Source organism: Tursiops truncatus, chromosome 17, assembly GCF_011762595.2.
Source record: "Tursiops truncatus isolate mTurTru1 chromosome 17, mTurTru1.mat.Y, whole genome shotgun sequence".
Taxonomy (NCBI): Eukaryota; Metazoa; Chordata; class Mammalia; order Artiodactyla; family Delphinidae; genus Tursiops; species Tursiops truncatus.
The window spans coordinates 42,383,125-42,403,103 of NC_047050.1; the positions used below are offsets into that span (position 1 = coordinate 42,383,125).

At 34.5% G+C, this 19,979-nt stretch overlaps 1 protein-coding gene across 8 annotated transcripts in view; it reads left to right on the plus strand.

The window, feature by feature from the left end:
* The window catches only part of VPS13B (vacuolar protein sorting 13 homolog B), a 797,029-nt gene that overhangs the window by 259,184 nt on the left and 517,866 nt on the right, over positions 1-19,979 (plus strand). The window lies entirely within an intron of this gene.

Below are 19,979 nucleotides of genomic sequence, written 5' to 3' on the forward strand. Positions count from 1 at the left end.
TTATGATAGCTGAAATACAGGGACTATTTCTTGTTTATCTATGAATGCTTAATGTTTAGTTTTAGGCAAATGGTTGGTGTTGAGTAAAAGTTTGTAGAATTTATAAGTGGTTTTGAATGAGAACAAAACCTTTGGTAACAGTTACATGGTAAACTTGTCTTTAATGGAAGATAATGAGAATTAATTGCTAATAATTATTCTCAAGAGGCAAAAATAAGGAAATGGACTGAAATCCAAGCTTTTGCCCTTTTGATGTTAGTCATTCTGTTAGTTTCTTCCTCTTATTTATTTACCACTTTAGCGATAACTATTTGGTCTTGTCTTTTTTTTCTTGTTAGTACTAGTTACTCTGTCAAAAAGCACCTCTCATCTCTTTACAGAATCACTCTTTAATTTGTAACTTTTAATTGTATTAATGCTGTTTATTGTTTTATCAGATGACTAGAAATACATATTTCTCCCTTATTTTGCATATTTATTGTTAATAAACGTGAAGTAGATTCATTGAGCTGATTTAAGGGAATCTGACAAATTGGTTAGGAGGACTAGCCCTTGGAGGGCATGAAACACGGATCTGCCATTCACAGGATAAGAGGTCAGAGAACCGTGTGGCTAGGGTAAATGTATGTCAGTTAGGGAGTTTTCCCTGAGAGTGGTTAAGAGGCTAAGGATGTGAACATACGGAGGTCAGGACTATGTGGACAGAAGGTAAAAGTGATAACTAGAGTGCCAGAAAGGCCAACTATGAATAACCTAGTTCAACCTGGCCTTAGCCAAAAGCTAGAGACTAATGTTCAGATCTATTTAGTGAATAAATCTGAGTAGTTTTTTGTGCCATTGGCGGAACAAATTAAACTTTCACTGGTTCAGTGCTTATACCTACATGGTGTAGTGTGGGAGGATTATCAGCTGGTTTGTCTTATTGGTTTTGTGGCAGCAGAAAACTCTTAAACTGAGTTTTCCCATGGAAGAGGTATCTTTCTTGAAATCCCACATCTTTTACTAAAAAATTTATGAAGTGGGATGACAGTAAATTACTGAAGAATCATCAAAGCAAGTATGTTATTAATTGACAATTTATTGACTTCATCCCCCGGGCCAGTTTAAAGAAAAGGGAGGGTGGGTTAGATTTCAAGCTATACTTTGAATGCTGTGTGAGGTCTGTTTGAGATATTTTAGTTAGGCTGTGATTAATTAACTCAATTAAACAACTGTTAGTACATGAGTAAAAGTACACTCTCTTATGGATCTGTCAAATTGGTAATAATGGGTTCAGTACTGATAAAATTGTGAATCTAAATCTGGTTAGCGTTAAAGGGCATACAGAAATTCACCTGTCATTTTTAATCTTCTTTGATAAAGAACGGCAATAATTCAAGGTTTCATGTATGTCTTTGGTATCTTTATATATATATATATATATATATATATGTATCTTTATATATATGTGCCTATATATATTGTGTATATATATATATATATATATATTTTTTTTTTTTTTTTTTTTTTTTTTTTTTGCGGTACACGGGCCTCTCACCACCGCGGCCTCTCCCATTGCGGAGCACAGGCTCCGGATGCGCAGGCTCAGCGGCCATGGCCCACGGGCCCAGCCGCTCCGTGGCATGTGGGATCCTCCCGGACCGGGGCATGAACCCGCGTCCCCTGCATTGGCAGGCGGACTCCCGACCACTGCGCCACCAGGGAAGCCCTGTATATGTTTTTTTAACTTCAGAGATAATGGGATACTTAGTCCCTTTTGTTCTGTTCCCAAAGTATAATTTTATTTGTTTTTGTTAATTCTGAAAGCATTTCTATGCTATCTCATTGATTGTTTTGTAATTTTTCATATTTTAACATCTCTGAAATCAGGAGTCCTTGTATAGTCAGTGATATCTCACAAGCGCTCATGGCCTGAGTTGAGATTAAGATCTGCCAGAGAGATTATCTCTTTGCCTCTGCTGCCCATCTGGTGGCACTGCAACTTGAGACTACCACAAGTTAAATTATCTGCTGGACGAATTTTTGGACTTCATTGATAGTGTGAATTCATACTGCAAATCTACGTGAATATCAGTTCATGGTTCACATTCCCTAAGATTTGTATATGTCTCTCCACCCAATGTGAAGCTTAAGTCAAACAAGTTACCTTTCTGCTTGATGGCTTTATTTCTTACTTCCCCTTACACTGGCAGTTCTGATGTGTCAACTTTATGCAGGACTTTCCTATTAGACTTCCTTTTTGAAATTTTTTTTTCGTTTTTAGTGATACATTAAATAATGCTGAGTCTTTATAATTAATAATATCTTAGCTATAATGATATGTAGGGGCCACGATGAACCAAAAAACAACTGCATGTAGGCAACAGAAAATGGTACATACCCTTGGAGCTACTTCAAAGGTGGCATGGAATGGACTTTCTAGGGTCTTTTTTTTGTGGCTAAAAGTGAATTCATCTGCTGTAATGCTTGCCATATTTATAAGAGAGCTCTCTTTGAACGTTGTCCCAGGTCTGGCAATCCAACATAGTGCTATACCTTGCACGGTCATTTAGTGGGCAGCCCTTGACCTGAAATTTAGTAAAATGTCTAGAGAAGCTGAACCATTCAATTATTATATAACCAGTGGCATCTTATTCTTATTTTTGAGGTAAGAGGTATTTGAGGATTTGTTCACTATTAATAAGGATTTGCAATAGGGCAAGAATTATTCAACTCATTCTTTTAAAGTTTTGTCATGAATTTAGGTGTATGCACCAAAGTACTCTAAAGTCCATAACTAGTAGAGGATACCTGTTTCCTATAGATTAATATCAATATATATTTCCAAACAACTATTGTATTTTGTCTTAGAAAATTAGGGGATCCCTGGAAAACTTTAATTCATAGTTAACATTTTAAACCTTGACTTTAGTTTTCAAACTCAGACAGTAACCCAGTTCCATTGTATGCCTCCTCTAATTTACTAACTCTGCAAATTGAACATTCTTTTTGTGAATTTTCATATTGGATGGGAATAATATTTGAGTTGGTATACTCAATAAAAATTTATTGTTTGTAGAAAGCATTTATATAGTGGTTAATATATTAGATTATTCAGTTCATGAACATACGATATTGAAAAGGAATACTGTAGGATTATCATTCTATGAACAGACATTCATTGAACACTTACTGGGAAATATGGTAAATAAAAGAGGGAGATTGATAAACAAAATTCCACTGATAAAATATAGCCTCTATATGGTACTTGTATTGAGCTATTCTTGTCCCGCACAGATCTTATTTTGGGTCAGAGAAAAGAATAAACATATTTAAATTATAGAATAAGGAACTTTAGTTCAATACAAGGAAATGTCCTGCCATTGAGAGTAACTTGTGTGAAAGTTTTCATGAGTAGAGGTTACTCTTATAATTGAGATGGTTCTAATTGTGTTATTTTAAGGCCGAGCATATGGCCTAGTTAGTATCACAATTAGGGGAACAATGATGTAGTGTTGTGGTTCTCAATGCTGTAAAATCTAATGCTCCTTTTGATAGCATATATATTTTGATGCCTCTTTACTATCTTGATGTAAAATTCATAGTTAATGTATGTTTTTAAACTGATAACTTACAAAGAAATCAATATAATGCCATAGTTGTAGGAAGGGAAAAATCAGAGGAAAGTAATTTATCCAGTATTTAGAGTGTAACTAGACTAGAAGACGTGATGAAGTGCTCAGGTTAAGACACTTAGCCTGCCACATGTGTTATATCAGCACAGTTTTAAATTTTGCTTGCCTACATGTTGATAAATTGGCGGTGCAAATACTAAAATGGAATAGCCATGAGTGAAGTGATTTTCTGAAATGGTAAACACCTCTTGGTCAAATTCTTAATGATTCATCATTTTTCTCCTGTATTCCTGATAGTTAAATTTCTGGAACTTTCAGGTTCATTAAAGTAGGTGTGAAAACTACTATGTGTTTAAATGTAGAATGGAGCTAGATTCTAGGTTCAAATAATTATGAATAGATTTTTCACTCACATGAATGTCAGGATATTTGAAAATTGCGTGGGATGAGGGACCATTCTTTGTTGTGCAAGGGACTGTTTTGAGCGTTGAACAACTTTGATGTCTTGGTTGACACCTAATGTCAGGTAGTGTCTCCTAATCATTGTGACAACCAGAAGCACTAATTTCCAAAAGTGCCCCTAGAGTGTGGTACAACCCTCATATATTATGGAACCTACTGGATGTGGAACAAAGAGCTCGGGCGTACAGGCAAGAGTCATAGTCTTGGATTTGATTCTTTTGTCCTTCTTCCAGGCTTCTGATTGACTTTGTGATTTGGGCAAGTTAGTTAACCTCTCATAGTGTCAGTTTTCTTTCTGGAAAACTGGAAAGATAATATCTTACAGAGTTGTTAAATGGATAAAATAATATATTTTAGGTACCTGAGATGTGCTTCATGTGGGATGGGACTGCCTCTCTATTATTCACCACTTTATTTTCTAATACTAGTAGGCATTTAATAAATATTTGCTTACTCTTATTATTTAACTCTTATGTGTCACACTCTGTTCCAATATTAAAAGCATGTGAGGGAGTGATTGCTTATAATAGGCTCCGGGACTATCATCTGTGTCTCTACTGTTGTGTTTTGGAACTTGTGAATATTAGCTGAGAATGCTGGCTCTTTGGATTATGGCCTCAAGTTTCTAAGAGGGTATTAATTTAGAAATACAATTGTTTCCTTTCTGGTTGAAAGAGACCCATAGGGTAAGGGTCTAATCTCAGTAAGCACGTTAATTTTCCAGAATACTAACGTTTTTAGTATTTATGTTGTTTTGCTAATATCAAGCTGTTAGTGGGGGATGTGGTAAAAGGCTAAGGACTTTCAGTTCCTTGTAATCCTGATCTTTATGACACAGATTTTAAAAATACAGCATCAATAATTTCTTTCTTTTTCAACTCTTTTTTTCTTCCTCCTGTCATTAATGACCATCTGAAGTTTACACATTGTATTTTCTCAGTAAATATTTGCTTTTTCCTGTTATTTGACTTGTTTAACTTTCATCTTAGTCAATTCAAATGATTTACTAATAGACTACGATGGAATAGCTACTTCTGGCAATTTTAATGAGACTAATTACATTGAAAATGTTGGAAGGGACTCTGTCTTCCTTTTTAAATTGCCATCCAATTTATTAAAAAGAGGAAGCATTTGATTTGTAAATACTGCTCTACAATTTATAGAACAGTGAACCTTATAAGTATTGAGGTTCCCCTCAAATGTTTATTAAAATTTTAACTCACCCAAATATATGATGATCATTATGAACATGAGTTTTTAAAGCAGTCACCTTGCTCTGATATTTACACTGAAAAAACTAAAAATTTCTGTTTTCTCTTTGTTTTATTCCTCCAGGTCACCTTTGGGTCAGGCATTGCTGATTTTGCAAACATGCTTACCCTTGACCTTTAGTTACTCAGTTTAATTTTGGTTCTGAGCCAGTGAGTGCTGAAATCTTTAAAACTAAACAAATGTTTAGCATTCATCGGTTTTAACCAATTGTTGTCTTTAAACATTCAGTTACTTCCACAAGACGAGTAACTATTGTTAGTTCCAGACTGTGTTACCAAAGTCTAATTCTGGAGCATGCTATAAATTACTGAAAGCCTGTCTGATTATAATTCAGATTGGTTCAGTTGGTTTTAGGTTATTTTAAAATCTGAAGATTCTTTTATGCACAATTTTATGAATCTGCTTAAATAAGAGATATAACTATTTTGGGTAATGACCATTTCTTTTTCCTGTAAAAAGTTAAAAAAATGTTTAATCTGTTCTGTTATTACACTTATATCAGATGAGCTTTTTATTCATTTCCAGTGCCGAGTTGGAGAATTTAAAATTTAAAATTGCATTTGAATAGCATTTATAGTTTCACTTTACTTCCAAATAACATTTTTTTGCTTAGTAAGCTTATGGACCATTTATTTAACTCCTACCATACAAGAAATGTGATATGAGATATCCAAAGGATTAAAACTTAGTCATAATAAATAATTAATTTCATTCGATCTCATTTCTATCTCTTTGCAACACAAGGGGTTTCTAGACTTTGTAGACCTCTTTTGTATATGCAGGAAAGAAGGTGAGACTTTTGTGTTCTTAGCGTTGCTGATCAAAGTGTAAATTCCTAGGAAGGTTTTTTATTGTCTTCTGCGATGCAATTATTGTTGGAAGCCAAACAAGCTTTTCTCAAGTGTTAGAGAACACAATAATATCAGGGCCTATTTGTATATGTCCAAAGACTGTGTGCTCCTTTAGTTGTATCATTTTGATGAGAGCCCTAAATTTTGGTTTCCTTGCTTTTGTCTTTATCTGTATATGACTCTGTTCTCTTTTTAGAGCTCTTTGTTATTGACTGCTCTTTACTAATAGTGTAGAGCAAAATAGCCATCTTTTTTTTTGTGAGATACTTGAGATCTCTACATCACTAAAACATACAGGTAACTATTAAAATGTATTCAGTTATTAGTAAGATCAAATTGAACTGTTAGATTTAGGGTTTCACTAGATCACTACTGTTTTCTGAGATTTGGGAGACCCAAGACTATGCTGATGTTCTTTATGTTGTACTGGATGTATAAATGTAAATTTGCATATTAAAAAGTCTAAATCTTAAGAGAACATTAGAGGAAAATAGAAGTAAATTTTAAATTTCAGGATTGGTCATGGTTTTTGGTCATATCAGTCTAATGTGAACAGTGATTGCAGTGTTTAAACTGAAATATTAGTATTAACCAATTTTCTTTTAGATTTATTTTGCTTATGAGATTGAGAGCATGAGCATGCTCATTTAACTGTTGAATTGGGAATTTAATATGAATGCAATCCACGTGTCAGTGGCAAAGATTTGTGTGTTTTTACTGGAAGTGGGAAGCCTTATGCAAGGGCTTAGTTATTGCAAGAGTCCTGCGTTGGTTCCTGTCTCTTTTGTTATCTGCATTTACAAAGGGAGTTGAAGAAATTGGAATGGATTCAAAGAAAAGGAATAATTATTACTATTAGGATAGTAGTGAGAACATGTGGGAATTGTGCAGCAATGGTTCTTAAATATTTTTGCCTTAATTCATTGACAGTTCACACTGATGTATGTTATCCTCTGCACCTTATACTTACTCATAAAGGTCATTAGCATGACCATACAAATAATGTTTTATCAGAAAATTATAGAACAGAATCAGAGTGTGAATTACGGTCCTTTGGGAAATTAGTGTTGGAGTGTGAATTTGACCTGCTTTCATGTCAGTTCCCTAGACTACACAGGTATGCATTATTTGATTTGGTCCCTCTCCTTTCCTACTCATTTTCTTGGTAGAGACAGTTTCAGACCTGAAAAAGTGGTCATTCTCTCCCGGTCCTGATGACAGTTCTGAGAAAGCTATAATGCCTGGTACTTAATAGTTGTCTAAGAAATATTTAATGAGGGAGCTCTTAGGCAACTAACTTCAATCCAGAATAGAATGTACCTTTCAGATTTCACTGGGATTAATTTTTGTCCATTTTGACAGTCTCAGACTAGTTAAAGTCCACTGTGAAGAGTCTGTAGCATGGTCAACAAGAGAGTGTAAAGATTTATTCAAGCCCAGGCTATTCGACTTAAAGATACTTGTTTTGAAGATCAGCATCCGACATGGTTTAATTATTGTCTTGAGAGCCTAATACTAGCAATGACAGGGATCACCAACGTAGAGGGTGAGTGCACAGGCTTGGCTTCATTCCTGTTGAGCGAAGGAGAAAGGAGTGTAGGTGGATGTGTTTAATGGGTGTATTTTCACTTACGTGTATGCCAAAAACTGTCCCTTTCACTTTCTTTTTCCCATTCATAACTTATCATGACTTTCTTGACTCCATCACTGTACATAAAGAGATGAGATCTCTTAGTTATGGTATCCTCAGAGAGTGTAGAGAGTTTGAACAGTAGCTCTTAAGTTGGCAGTTTTCATCTCTACAAAGGATAGAGGGAAGGAAACTAACAATTATTGAACATTTATTATTAGTACCATTACTGAACATTTGTGATTATGACTGTTATGCACTATGCTTGGTTCTTTTGTCTGACGTCTTTTTAAAATCAAAACAGCCCAATGAAGAAAGAATTATTTGCTTCATTTTTACATGGAATAAACAAGGGTTAGGGAGACAAAGACACATAGTTAATAAGTGGCAGAACCAGGATTTGAACCAGTGTGTTCGTATCTCCAAAGCTCTCTACTATCTATGAAACTGTCTCAAATCAGGTATCTGAATGATTGGAAATGGTTGTAATAGTTAAGTATATCTGTATAACTATAAGCACAGTTAAAAACTGAGATAGTTTACTAGGTACACTTGAATCATACTGCTCTACTCTCTTTTCCCCAAAGGTTGTAGTTCTAAATAATCAGCTTGTGTTCCAATTAATCTTTATTGTACTCTGATGCAAATTTTGCCTTTATTTGACTTGCAACCTGCTTTATATAGTTAGTGATTTATTGAATATCGTGGAAGCAAGTCCTTGACAGGCAGTATTTTAAGGTGAAATTGCTGCGTGAGGATTTTGTTAACCTGACATTTTGTGGTTTCGCCTCATAAAACTGGAAAAGGACTCCCAGCATGGAATGTTAATGGGGTGAAGTAATGAATGCAGGCTGGGATACCAGCAACTAGGCATGAGCAATCCTATAGTTCATACTCCATGATTCTTGGGGGAGGTCTTTGCAGACGGTAGCTTTACTAAAAGATAAAAGCGGTAGGAGATCTTTTTAACTCAGCAGTTGATCAGACTCCTTCTGAAATTTAGGCTTAGAAGCAGTGGAATGAACATGGGAAAGTAATTAAAGTTAAGCAAGTGCAATCTCTCATGATAATTTTCACTTTCTCAGACTATTGAAGTAAATAATTATTGAGTACCTATTTCCTCTAACCAAATATTAGCCTTTTTATTCCATTCAGCTTTCAAGTACTGCCTATTTCACTTGTATATCCCAATCTGTCAATAAGGTAACTAATTTAATTTTAGTGTTGTGCAGATTTTATTTCACTGGACAAAGTGATATATAATGTTTTCTTATCCATTTAATTTTATTTTAAAACGTGTGCTCTGCAGAGCCCAAGATTTCTTAGAGTTGCCATTGGGTGAGGCTCTGGACCTTTATTTCTAGATTCCATAAAAGCAGCTCTGCTTTTTTCTGATTAATTTGTTGGACTACAATGTAAGATTTTGTTTGAGTAAAGGATTCTGCTGCTAAGAAAGTTTTAAAGTCTCATGTCTTAAAATATATTTTCAAAGTTTTTGTGATTGAACTTCAAGTGATAGAGCACAAGTTATATGTGGATTACCTTGAATCCTCTATTCTAAAGAAGATAAATGATTGTTTATAGGTTGAGGGGAATTTTTGAGACTTGTTACTTTAATATAATCAATTTTGTAAGATTATCTTTAGTTGCAGAGATTATAAATGGTTTTAAAAAAATTGTTTTTTTTTATATTTTGAGACTTTTAATTTAAAGGGCTTTTTCCTCCACTGGATAAGCTATTAAGATATCTTTTACATAAAATCTGAGGTTTTAGTGACCACCCTCATTTCCATTTAGCTCCTGAACATGTAGACTGGTATTGCTATTCTCAAAAGCCTAGTGACATATTTTAATCTATGCTCTTCTTTACTGTTTATTCAGTTAGTCAACAGGTCTTAAGGTTTTTTTCCTTTAAGCTTCTTTCAGATTTATCCCTTTTTATTCTTACTTCCCATACTTTAAAACTAGATTGGCAGCATTAATCACAGAATAGTTTGGATAGTTTGTTCTCTTTCTAATTTTGTTTCTTTCATTCATTCTATATAAATTGTCAATTGATTTTATTTATTATCACTTGGGTTTTTCAAGTGTGAAACCTCACAGTGATTCCCTATTGTGATTCTATCAGGTGAAATCCAGTGTTTCAACCTTTGCAACTGCTCATATATTATCTAATGTAGTAAAACAAACCAGTTTAATTTTATGCCTCATTTGTTCCTCAAAATATTACTCTCTAGGATAAAAGGTATTGACACGTCAGTCTACTTCTCAAAGGCAGTTTTGTAAAATTTATTACTAAGAACAACCTTAGCAGAGTAATTCTAATCTGTGTATATTTATGCCTTAGGTTAAAATCTCAATCAACATAAATCTGGTATCTCAGGGGAAAGTTATGATTGAGTTCTCTTAAGAGCATTATATTACATGACTGGCAAGGACACTAAGCAAGATGCTAGTTCCTTGTAGAGAAAAGATCACTTTTGGTAGGACACAGGTGTATCAACTTTCAAGTATCAGCCAGTTTTTCTGGGGTGGTGTTTATACAAGTGCCTTTCAATTCTTATGATACTTCTTATGTTATCCCTCTGTATCTACCTTCCAAATAGTTAAATTACACATTTTTTTCGAGGTTTTACTATTTCAAAGAAAATAACATTTTCTTTCTTTGGATTTTTTTCCCTCATTAAATTGTTTATTTGTTGCCCATGTGCAATGGCTTTTGGGGACTGTTCTTCTGTGTTCCCGTAATTGTACTTTAATGATTGGTTTACTTATCTTTGCCACTAATTTTATTGAAAAAAGTATCTTAATCATTACTTTTCCTTCTCATCTATCCTCTACTGGATTCCCTTCTACGCATCTGTGTGTATCATACCTGGAAGAATTGAGAAGATAATGACTCAAATAATTTTCTGTCTTTTATGGTTCAGATGGGGAACCGAGGTTGAAAAGACTTACATGTTCTGGCATATACAACAAGTACTCAGTATATATATTGAATGAGTAAACTAGTGTCATTCACATTTAATGTTTGAAATGTATATCTTGTTTCCAGCTAGCTTCTAAACTTCATGAGAGCAAAGACTATGTATTCTCTTGTATGTGAATATTTCCAATTGTCGAGTAAATAAATAGTTTATGAAAAACTTAAGTAACTTGGAATAAGGCAGAATTTCTTTCTACCCAATTGGTTAAAAGTAAATTAGTCTGTGAAAGTAACTTTGCTCAAAATGGAAGTTGACAGTTTGACAACCAAGATATTACTTGTAAGAGTTGAAAAGGAACTTGAGAAATTAAAATTTTCTAATATGAAATAAATTCTTATTAGTGGACATCTAGTAAATATAATACAATTAAATTGTATACAGATAAACACCTAAGGTTTCACTCTCTTCTTTGGCCAGAATCTTATAGTTACAAAGAGAAGAACAAGTAGGATAAAACTAAGCTGCGTTTAGCCATGTGTTAGTTTAAGATGCTTAAAAAAGAAGACTCAAGTGGATGCATGTTAGAAGCTCATCTATTTCAAAAGGGTTGTTTTGGTGAAAATAGATGGAGAGACTGATTTCATGAGCACCCAGATTTAAAACTATATGATGCAGTAATTAAGTATTTTCATGGGCTCCTCCCATATTTGTAATTAAATTTCATGTATTTATTTGTCTCTTATAAATGTATCATTTATCACAATTTATACCATATTTCATCAATTCCGAGGTCTATTATTCCCCCCCCCCCCAGATTTTAACATTTCTTAAAATAAGTGGCCTTTTATTATTACTCCTGTTCTCAGTTGAAGTCTAATTCTTATAGAGAGAGTTTGTGTTTGCTTCTTCCAGTCATCTCGGACACCATCAACCTGAGACCACTTTACATTAAGTTATCTCTTAGATGGTGTTTGGACTTCACTGTTAGTATGAACTCAGAATGCCTTAATTGTGTGAGTATTGTGTTGTTTAAATTTTCTGGGGAGATTTTGTCCCCCACCCTTTACCCAGGGTAAAGGCTATTTCATGAGTTTTGTTGCTTTTCCTATAAAGTAGGAGGATTTATTTCTCTTAAATCTTACACAAAGGTGTACCCCTGGGGTGTTCCAGCTCTACGCACATATGAAACAATAGTGTGTCATAATTGGTGGTGTCTTTGATAAGAAGAAATACAACATTATAATCAACATAATTGGGTAAAAATGGTAGCAGTGTGAAATTGAGTCAGCCCAATTCAATTTGAATTTTGAAGTTTATTAATGACTAAAAATGAAAATATTATTAAAGAATAGTGATTTTTATTTGGGATTTCTCTTTCAAGATGAAAATTGAACTAGTGGAGTATTTAGCCTTAATGTATTAACTATATCCATAGCTTCAAAAATAATATTTTCTCAAAAATTTGAAACAGCTCATACTTTGCAGACAGGTTTCTCTTTAGTAGTTTTAATATATTTTTTTTACAGTCTTAATTTTTTTTTAAATTCTAAGAACCATTATCTTGAAAATTAGAAACTTCTGCTAATTTAAATTAACATTATGTCTGTGCTAGATAGACAAACAGATACTTTTCTACCCCCCCCCCACCCCCGCCGTGGAATTAAAACTTCTTCTTTCACTCAGTGTGATTGGGTTAGCTTAGGCCACATGCCTACCTTTGAACCAGTAATAATTGCCATGGAATGCCACGTGTTGATCAGCTTTAGTTCAGGCTTTATTTATTTATGCCCGCGTCAGGTCTTAGTTGCAGCACATGGGATCTTTTGTTGTGGTGTGCGGGCTCTTCGTTGTGGTGCACAGGCTTCTCTCTAGTTGTGACGCATGGGCTCCAGAGCGTGTGGGCTCATGTAGTTGTGGCGCTCAGTAGTTGCGGCGTGCGGGATTAGTTGCCTCATGGCATGTGTGATCTTTGTTCCTGGATGAGAGATCAAACCAGCGTCCGCTGCCTTACAAGACTGATTCTTAACCACTGGACCACCAGGGAAGTCCCAGTTCAGGTTCTTAAAAACCCATCAAGGGGGATGGGATTGCCATGACAAGCTTGAACCTAGAGTGGAGGTAGCAGTCAATTCTGGGTTCTTGCATAAAGTTTGGGATTCTATTCAGAAGGAAGAAGAGGAGGGTGACTGCTGGAGAGGAACCAACAGCATCCTCTTTAGGACTTTATTACTTATATAAATCCTTTGTTTCAGTCCCTTAAATGTCTTTGAAGAAATTACCATCTTCCAGATGATACTAAAAGCTCTTAATTGGTATGGGCTTTTGGTGTGTGTCTCCTGCTATGGTATAATATCAGTACTGAACCTTTCTACTTTGATTTTGTTGATCCTAATAAATGTTGAGCTTCACATATTATAAATTAAAAGGGAGTTGATATAAATATGTTTTAAAGATAAGCTGATAAATTTATATCATCTCTAATCGCAGTAGATCCTTTCCGATTTTCTCAACTTAATATGAAAGAGCCATATTGAGCTTCTTAAAAAACTTGGTGCTTAGACTGTTTTAAGTAGTGTCTTACTTAATCTTTTCTTAAAATGTCAGGTTAACAAAATCCTTGCACAGCAATTTCATCTTAAAAATGTCTGTCATAGACTTTGTTCTAAATATTCAATAAATCACTAACTCTATAAAGCAGGGTACAAGTCAAATAAAGGCAAAAACTTGCATCGGAGCACAGTCAAGATTAATTAGAACACAAATGAGAAGCAAGATGATAGATAGAGATAAGGTGGTCAGCATACATAGGATAGGATGTAAGCAGGACAGACCACACTGCCTGCATCCTGTATCCTGTGGCATGCAGTGTTTATATGTTTTTTTCTCTCCTGCACCCTAACAGATTGATAATTTACTATCTATATTTAACATGTCTTACGAATTCTATGTTTCATAAGCTTCTTGCTTCCTCACACACAGATATAAGAGTTCTACTTATATCTCACAAGATATTTTAAAATTTACTGTCTGTGGTTAACATTTCTTACGAGTTTTATACATCTTGTTTTTCTAGACTTACACTGTAATTGAATATTCTCAAGCAGTACATAAAGTGCACCTTGCAGAAATTCTTTATCAGTTTAATCAGAGAAGCAGACCACTAGGAGATACACATTTGAGAGATTTATTATAAAGCATTCTCCATACTCAGTTGTGGGAGTTGTTTAAGCAGTCTGGAAGTTGTTTCTTCTATGTTTGGTGCTGTTACCCAAAGTCATCAAGGCAGAAAGTCAAGAAGGGAAGGTTGACATGAAGTAAAGGGAAGCCAGGGCAAATGGGAACCTGTGAGGATTAGTGGAAACTGTGACCTCTCACTGTTTCCTACTCTGAGGATATAGGTATGATATAGGTGTCTTGTGAGAGAATATTATATCCTTCATCACGTAGCTCACCACAAATAATGCTCCTGGCCCAGGAGAAAGTCAGAGAAGTTGAAGGAGAAGTTTTGGCAAAAGTTGGCGCTGCTTATGGGGCCGGCTGCTACCTGTGCCAAATAGGTGAGCCAGCAGATAAGTGGAGACATGCATGGACAGCAGTATCACCTCATGAGTGTGAAACATACATGGCTGCCACTTCACTTCCACTTTTCAGATCTTGCTGAAAATATCTTTTGTAGCTAACATTAACTTTGAGCTATCTAGAGAAGAGAATTTTAAGAAATGGCTCACCATTGTATATGCCTAGGAGTAAATACCCTCCTTTGAGAAGTTTAGCTCAGGATGATTTCTAAGTTTTCATTCAGTTTGGCTGTTCTTTGGATTATAGGACTTTTCTACTTGTGAAGTATTATCTTACCAGTTTTTATGTGAAACATATTGAGTGAAATTTTCAGTCTTTTGGCATTTTTTGAGCATTCTAAACCCTATATTTTAGTTTGGGGCATATTGTTTTAAACATCATCCATTTCAATAAGTACTACTTAAGCAGCTACTGTAATTAGATTCTACACTATTAGATTCTATACTATTAGTAAAATGAATGACTAATTTTGAAAAAATACATTTTTAAGGGATTCTGGAGAGACAGTGTAACCTATGTATCTTGTTTGACAAAATCACCTTAAGGAATGCGATCAAAATTTTATGTCTACATTTTTTGCCTTGACATCCAATGTATGTTGTTAATGGTTCAAGAAAATTCATCTGCATTAAGGGGAAAAACCCTGTTAGTTCCAGATTATAAATAAAATTGATCTTTTTGCAGTGTTACTGCCAATTTTGGTTTTGAAACAACTTGTTTCTTTTTGAGCCATCAGCTATGGTGGATTATATTAAATTTAACCACTAAGTTTTCTCAGTGATGTTTACCTTCCTATTCTGTGCTATGGCAATATTTCCTTGGGAATTTCCCTAAATAATGTCTTTCTTATCATTGTGACTGATCTAATAATGTACTACAACAAAGAAATTCTATCAGTAAATAATTTACTAACCTTCAGTGTTCCTTTAGAGCAAATTTTTTTTTTTTGACAGTGGCTCTTTGGACATATTGGACCAGGTATTTCATTATTGCTGGGGACTGTCTTGTGCATTTTAGGATGTTTTGCAGCATCCCTAATCTCTACCAGCTAGGTACCAATCATACCTTCCAAGTTGTGACAACCAAAAATATTTTCTCAACTTTTTTCAGCATCTGTGTTGTATTCTGTAATTTATATTAACTCATTAGAGATGCCTGTTTCAAAGTGTTTACCTAGGATTTTAGAAAGGAGTTTAAAATATGAACATATTATTTGGAGTAGTTATCTTGGGGCTACTATTTCAGAATGTAACTATGCTGGAATTGTTGTATAAAGGTTAAAGTACCCCATATCAAAACCTTTTGATCACACATATAATATTAAACAATGATAGTATTGTCTTCATTGTTATATTATTATGGCCATTCATAGAGAACATACAGTACTAGTCAGGGGCCAGTGATGGAGTTTGTGTATGTTTAACCAATTTTTTATTTGAAGGATGGGACTTGGGAAGAGAAAGGAGAATTAAATCTTGGGAATTTAATCAAATACTGAGTAAACAGAATCAGAGAACAGGATTTATCTTTCTTAACATCACTTAAGATACTTGTTTCTTACACCTGGACACAAGCTCCTGCATTAGTTCTCCTTTGGTCATTTCCTTTTTCTTCCCTTACTCCTACCCTCAGTCTGAATTAATTGTATCTCCTAAGTGTTCCCTCCTTTATCCCTTCATTTTTAATATCCAACTATTAGCCACCTGTATTTTAATTTTTGATTGTCTCAGTCTGAATTAATTGTATCTCCTAAGTGTTCCCTCCTTTATCCCTTCATTTTTAATATCCAACTATTAGCCACCTGTATTTTAATTTTTGATTGTCTCTTACCTTTTAAGTTGTGGGAAAATGGAGTGCTAGGTTGAAAAGTGAAGGCATTAGAAGGAAATCATAGTGATACAAGGTTCTACCTTACGTTAATGATCCTAGTCATTGTCTTTAAACAGAATGGAAACCATCAGTATCTTGTCTTTTAATGGCTTTTAAGAGAATCTTAAAAAAAAAGAAAGGGTTGTGGGGCTGGGGCCTCGCTTCCCCTCCTCCCCCCCCTCCCTTGGTCCCTTATCCCTGGAGCGCTTTGTTAAAAAAGAATAATAAAAAGAGTAAGAAAAAAAAGAATCTCCAAGTTCCCATGGTAATTGACTAAAAGCCACTAGTCAGAAATTTCTTTTTTTTCCCCTTGTCTTAAGAAGCAGTTTAGGACTAGTTTAGTCCTTTATTGAATTATAATATTAGATGGAGTTCAGTCTCTTAAAGAAAATTCATATTATTCATGGTAAGGATTGTTCCTTCACTTTTCAGCTTAAAGCATTAAAAATGCTTTCCTTCAGTTTCTTTAATCATAGATAATTTTATTGCACATCCATTGAACTTCCTCTAATTTTTGTATCCTTTTCACAATAAAGATAGATGGTACCATTAAACTCTTATTTGTCTGGTTTGGGACAGAAGATAATAAGGCCTACAGAAGAAAAATTAACTTAAGTGAAAAGTGCTGACAATTTACTTAGCTGTTTTTGTTTGTTTGTTTACAGGACCATGGATTGGTCCTGTAAAATGCTTAGAAAGCCTTACTTTGGGGATCAACTTCGTTCATTTTTTCCCCGTTTTATTGAGAAATATTTGACATACATCACTGTATAAGTTTAAGGAGTACAACATAGTTTAGCATGTGTTGTGAAATGATTACCACAATAGGATTTTAGCTGAACCTATTGTGGTAATCAACTTTGTTGATTTTGTGCATTGCAAGCTAGTTGTTTACCGTAGTAGCTACTACAGTGAGAGCTAAATAACAATAAAACTGTCAGACTATGTAGCAACATTATTGGAATCTTGCAGTTTATAGCTTTAGGGCAGCTAAGACTCTTTTATGAGGAACTTCTCTGTTTTAATAGAATATGTTCTCATAAGCGTACATGACGCTACTAGTTATATGGCAGTAGCTGGAGAGCATGCCTATCAGTTTCACACCAATCACCTTGGGGAACTTCAACTTCAGTGGAGTCCCAAACATGCCATCCACAGCTTCAGCACCTCCAAATCCAGTGCAGATGCCCCACAGGTCACCACTAGGGCATGTGAGAGTAAGTGCCAATCAGAAGAATCCCAGGGTATGCGATTTTCCGAAGTGATACAGTGAATAATTCCAGATCCAGGCCTCCAGAAGCCCATCCTGTATATACTTGGAAGCTGTGGTTGCCAGGAATTCGTACAGTTTTTGGTTTATGTCCCTGGACTGGTATAGATCTTTGTCTCTCTTCGGCTGGGCCTTGATTAGGTGGTCACAGTGAATGGTGGATGGTATGGTACTTTTTGGCACCCCATTGCTGATGAACCATATGGGCCATGACATTCTGCCTGGCTATGCAGTTGGACTGCAGCCGTAGATACATCTTGCCCAGCTCAATCTCCTGGTTGACTGATCTCAGATTTCCATACACAATCTTCTTGAGAGGATCAGGGGCTGGTTCAGTCATTTGTAAATGGTGTTAATGTTTTTCTCTAGGAGGTCAGAGTGGATGTATTCACTGGTCTCAAATTGGCTCATGTCCCCCTTAGCCTATTGGCTGATGCCACATGGCAACAACTGCACACCCTAGGGCTTTCTGCACCTGGGTCACTAATAGGCATTATTTTGTGGAATGACAAGAGATGAGATCATATCTTACAAAAAGATATTTTAAAAAATTTAAGTTTTCAAGTTCCAGGAAAATCTGTATTTGGACTTTAATTGAAACTTTATTGAACTTGTCTGTATTTTATCTTATGTTTATGTGAGTGAGTGTTTGGTTGTCTGTTTTATCATACCCTATGCATATAACTTTAATATATTTTATATCTTGTTTGTATTTTAATTCACTGGCTAGGACTTTCAGCATTGGAAGTGGTGGGTCAGCATCTTCTATTTCATGATTTTTTAAAAAAATCCTAATGTTTCCCCAATAAGTGTGATATATGACTATATTAAGCATGATGTGATGCTAAATATATATCTTGCAGATATCTTAATAGGTTGAGAAATTTCTGTTAAACTATATGTGCAGCCCTAGAGCAAACCCATCTTAGTCATGAATTTTTAAAAAGTTTTACTAAATGATAGTGTATTTCAAATTTTGTGAGAGGTAGCTAAAGCAGTGCTTAGAAATTTAATTTATACTCCTAAATAATTATACAAGTGGTCATGAAGAGTGTGTTTGTGTATAAAAGAAATTGATAACAACGTAAAAAAATTTTTTCTGGAATATTTTATAAAAGATTGGAATGATCTTTAAAAGTTTTGTGGAATTTTCCTTAGAACTATTCAGTCCTGCCCCTCCCTCTTTTCTTCTCACCCATCTTACCTTCCCTCCCTCCTTCCTTTATTTTTTGTCTTCTTTTCTTTGTGCTTTTTCCTTTCTACCATTGTAGCCTCCCTTCCCTCCCTTCCTCCTTTCCTTCCTCCTTTTTCCTCCACTTCTTAGTTCTTTTAAAAATAATTTTAAACTACTGTTTCAGTTCCTCTAGTAGGTTTAGGATATTCATATTTCCTACTTCCTGTTGAGTTAGTTTTGATAAGTTTATTTTTTCTAGGAGGCCACCTAGAAAGTTTTGCCCTATTTAACTTATTATTTCAAACTTGAACGATGGTTTATATGGGTATAAAATTTTGCCTTGATACTCTTTTTTCATTTCAGAAGTTTGCTGTTAATCTAATTGTTATTCCATTTTAGGGAATATGTCTGTTCTTTCTACTTTCTTTTGTATCTTTTGGTTACAGTTACTTTATGTAATTTAAGCCCAATTCATTAGCTGTGGTTTTCATTTTATCTTACTGGGGAATAATTTTGCTTCCTGAATCTGAAATTTTGTGTCTTTCAGCAACCTGGAAAATTTTCCACTGTTATTTCCTTGAATTGCTCTCTCCCTCTTCTTGCTTTCTGAAACTTTGATAAAACGCATGATAAAAAAATAACATATGCTGGATACTATTATTCTATCATTCTTGTCTCTATACCCCTCTTTCATATGTTTAATCTTTTTAAATTTGTGTTACATTCTGAGTAATTTCTTTTGGTATCTTTTCAGGTTCACTAATTCTTTTTTTATTTGTATAATCTGCTATTTAACTTACCAACTATGTTTACAATTTCAGTGAATACAGTTTTTTAAAAATTCATTTTGAACTTCTTTCAGCTCTCTAGTCTTTTTTATTGTAATTGGTTCTTAAATTTTGCATTCCATCTTTTAGCTCTTTAATTAATTCAAACATTATTATACTGTAATCTACATTTAATAATGCTGTTATGTAAAGTTTTTTCAGGTCTGTTTCTGCTGTTTTCTTTTGATCATAAATCATGATAGCTTATTTTCTCATTTTTGTAATTTTGAATTGTTAGCCCATGTTTGATAGTGCATTATCTAAATGAGTATTTTGTAACCTGTGTTGAGCATGTATGTCTTTTAACAGTTTTTGTTTATTTCTTACCAGATTTTGCCAATCCAATTCGTTTATATTTTAATGTCTTTGTGCTTTTTCTGGTTATGCAGATAATGTAAAATTGATCCTCTAATTCACTGGGCTTTTAAAAAATTATGCCGGATTTTATTTTGCAGTGTATGTTTAGTAATATGTGTTGAAGGACCTTTAGAATACCCTTAGTTT